The sequence below is a fragment of the Chelonoidis abingdonii genome, chromosome 2 (genome assembly GCF_003597395.2).
Source record: "Chelonoidis abingdonii isolate Lonesome George chromosome 2, CheloAbing_2.0, whole genome shotgun sequence".
In the NCBI taxonomy this organism is placed as follows: domain Eukaryota; kingdom Metazoa; phylum Chordata; order Testudines; family Testudinidae; genus Chelonoidis; species Chelonoidis abingdonii.
In genome coordinates, this window is record NC_133770.1 from 175,402,318 (window position 1) to 175,405,659 (window position 3,342).

Genomic DNA, 3,342 nt, shown 5'->3' on the forward strand with positions numbered 1-3,342 from the left:
TCCCAACGGGAAGAAAGCCCTCTGTTATTTCTTGGGAGAGGACATCTTATGCCACTGCTACTGCCTTCGTGGAAGGGGAAAGGACTGCCCTGCCTCCATCACTCCAAATGAGGGGCTGCAGGGAGGTACACATCACAGTATGTCTAGGCCCCTGAATTGCCTTACTTTGGCCCTGACTCTAGTAAAAGTCATTATATAAAATGATAGATAACTATCTAATGTGTCGATGAGATGGTGAGCGAATGAGAGTATGTGGCACGGAACAGCTCTAAAACTTGAAGGGATGTTTTTTCACCGAGCTGGAGAAAAGGAGCCTCCCATTGCTGGAGGCCTGTCAGGAACAAAACCTAAATACTGAGTGTGTTGCTTTCCAGGGGAGTTTAGTGACTGCGCTGCATCGCCTGTTTTGTGTCTGACAGGCTATGGTGCATGTGAGGATCTGAAAAGGAATATTTATTTAACATCTACTGGTTTGCGAATCTCCAAAGAACAGGGTTAACGTATGAAAAACAGCAGAGTCGAATCGATGAGTCGTATGATAAGGCTGCCAACGTCACTGTGGCGTAGTGACTTTCAGAGCCACAGCAGTGATTAAAGCAAAGTTATAAATGGAGCTTTGCCCTTACTGTCTATAGAGGACTGAACTGGATGGGGACAACCTAACTGTACCAAGTATGGAAATGTTATTCTTTCTGAGTCAAATCCTGAGAGCCTTTGTCAGCTTTTATTTAGAGTTGGATTGGGACTCAGCCTCTGCAAGGCTAATCATGTGAGTAACCGCTCAAGAGATACCATTATCACCATGGTGGTTTTCCCAGGGTAAGGTTCATCCATTGCACTCCGGGTGTGCTGACCCCTGCGTTTTCCCTCAAATGCAGGAAACTCGACTACATAATTTGTGGTAGTGGGGGATTGTGTTTGCGCTTTCCCCGGGGGAAAAATATGTGAGTAAGGGTTACAAAAATTAGCCCTTAGTGTTTATCCAGTTCTTATTACAGTAAGTTCCCATTGAAATCAATGGAAGGCTGTGCCTAAGTAAGGATTGAATAAGGACTGAGTAAACACTGAGTAAATTCCTCAGCCTTTTTGAGCCTGTTTCTTCTTTACATTAAGGTCCCCTCACCGTTCTATGGTATCGTAACAGAGCTTTAAAGTGGAACTAAATGAAATTTACATCCATCTTATGTGTAAAGGAATCTTAGTGTAAATAAGAATCAGGTTCTTTGTGTTTTCCACAGATGTACTTAGTTTACCTGGAGTTAAGGGTGGGTAAAAATCTACCACTTTCTTCAGAAAAATTCCCTAAAGAGAACATTGCAGTTTTCTCAAAAAACCTCACAAATGTTTGTTAGCCTGGAAATTCAAAATTAAAACAGAGAGAAAAATAAAACACTGAAATGTGTAAAAGCCAATTTAGACAAAGATGCCATATAAGGCTACAATGGCATAAATTTTTTATGTTTGAAAATCTGTGGTGGTGTGAATGGAGCCAAACATTGCTCAGTCAGCCAGGCATCAGAAGGTTTTTATTTAGGCCTTGAAGGGGCCGAAGGGAGGGGAACAGAGTGTGGGTGTAGAGACAGAAATTGGGCTGAGCTGCCAAGTCCTCAACCTCACTGTTACCAGGGGACAGGATTAGCAACTGGCAAAGTCTCTGAAATTAGCTCACCCATCTCTCCTGCTTCTAGTCCCCCAACCCAGCTCTTACACCAACTCCTGAAGCAGATGTCATAGGGGCCAGCCTGCGAGAAAGCAGCCACCTGCCCAAGGGAGTAGCAGACAGTGGCTGTGGCCTCTTCTGCCAACCATCATGGCATGAGTGGGCATGTACACAGGACAAAAGGGTAAATACAGGAAATGAGCCACTAGTGAGGAGGAAGGAGGCAGAGCATATGGGTTAGGAGGGGGTGGTGAGGAAAGGAACAAATCTACCATCAGAGATTTAGGAGTGGATAGAGTAAGGGCCAAGATGATACATCAGAGACTAGGATGGGTAAAGGCACAGTGACATGGATTAGAAATTATATTTTGGGTGGTAGAAAAAAGGGTAAATTGTGTGAGTGGGATTCTACATTGAGCTTGTGCTTGGGAGGGAGGGGCCAGCCTACCCAGCCACTGTGCCTGGAACTGCCTTATGTTGCATTTTTTGTAATGCAGAACACCAACTTCTTTTGTGTCTCTTGCAGCATTTTGTACATATTTTTAATAACTCTTCCCTGCTCAGGATTTAGGCTGACAGATCATTTTAAATGGCTTCTCTTGACGATGATCTATTAGTTGGAGTAATGGCTTCATATGCAAACTAGGCACTTCTCTTGTTCAAATCCCTTCTCAGGAGTCATTTCTGCTGTGAAATCTATAACAAATTAGTCAGCAAATAATTAAATAGGACGACTGTTGAGGATAGTTTATGCAACCTCCCCCACCATCAAACTGTGGAACTACCTATATATGCGCCAACAACTCACCTGACCACTCTGCTTGTATGTTGCATTCCCTTTCCACACCTCTCATCCATTTTGTTTTTTACTGTAAGCTTTTGGGTGCATGGACTGTGTCATATTTTACCTGGAAAGCACCTACCACTTTGTGGGTGCTCCCACACACTAAGGAATAACACTAATAGCAACAATACTGGGCCAAATTCTCCTCTCAGTTACTGCAGTGTGGCTCCATTTAAGTCATGGTGGTAGCATCCATGGCACTGACAGGAGATTTATCGTGTGATACCTAAGGAAGGAAAAAACCTACAGTAGAAAAAAGGTAGCAGTTTCAATGGACAAGTTAAACAAGATGCAGCTAGCACGAACTTGGTTCTCTTCTCCTATGGGTTTATGAACCTTGAAGGGAGTAGGAAAGAAAATTGCCCACACTTGTATCTTATTTGATTTGATTATTTAAAGACCTTTCTAACCTGAAATGGATGCTGGCTGTGCTCTGTCAAGAAACCCATCGCATGGCTGTAGAGTCTTGCTAATGCCATTAATAGTTCTAGTACCATGCACTACAGTAACTCCTCATTTAATGTCGTCCCGCTGAACGTTGTTTCAATGTTACATCTCTGCTCAATTAGGGAAAATGCTCATTTAAAGTTGTGCAATGCTCCCTTATAACGTCATTTGGCTGCCTGCTTGTAAGATTCTTTGGAAGAGCACAACTTTACAAGGTAGCATTGCACAAGTTCCACTTCTCCGCCTCCTCCCCCTCCCTCCCACCGCTTCCTCCACTGTAGTGTGAGGAGCAGGGAAGCACCACAGCGGTTTGGCAGCGCTTAGGACTCTGTGGGAGGGAGGGGCAGGAGCGGGGAAGCCCCATGTCCCTGCTCCTCCCCATCCCTCCCAG

The 3,342-nt window shown here is 44.2% G+C and overlaps 1 non-coding gene across 1 annotated transcript; it reads left to right on the forward strand.

The window, feature by feature from the left end:
* The first annotated feature begins 770 nt into the window (after positions 1–770).
* On the forward strand, positions 771–933 carry LOC116832033 (U1 spliceosomal RNA). Its single transcript, XR_004375356.1, has one exon. It is a non-coding gene; the product is annotated as a U1 spliceosomal RNA (small nuclear RNA).
* The last annotated feature ends 2,409 nt before the right edge of the window (positions 934–3,342 follow it).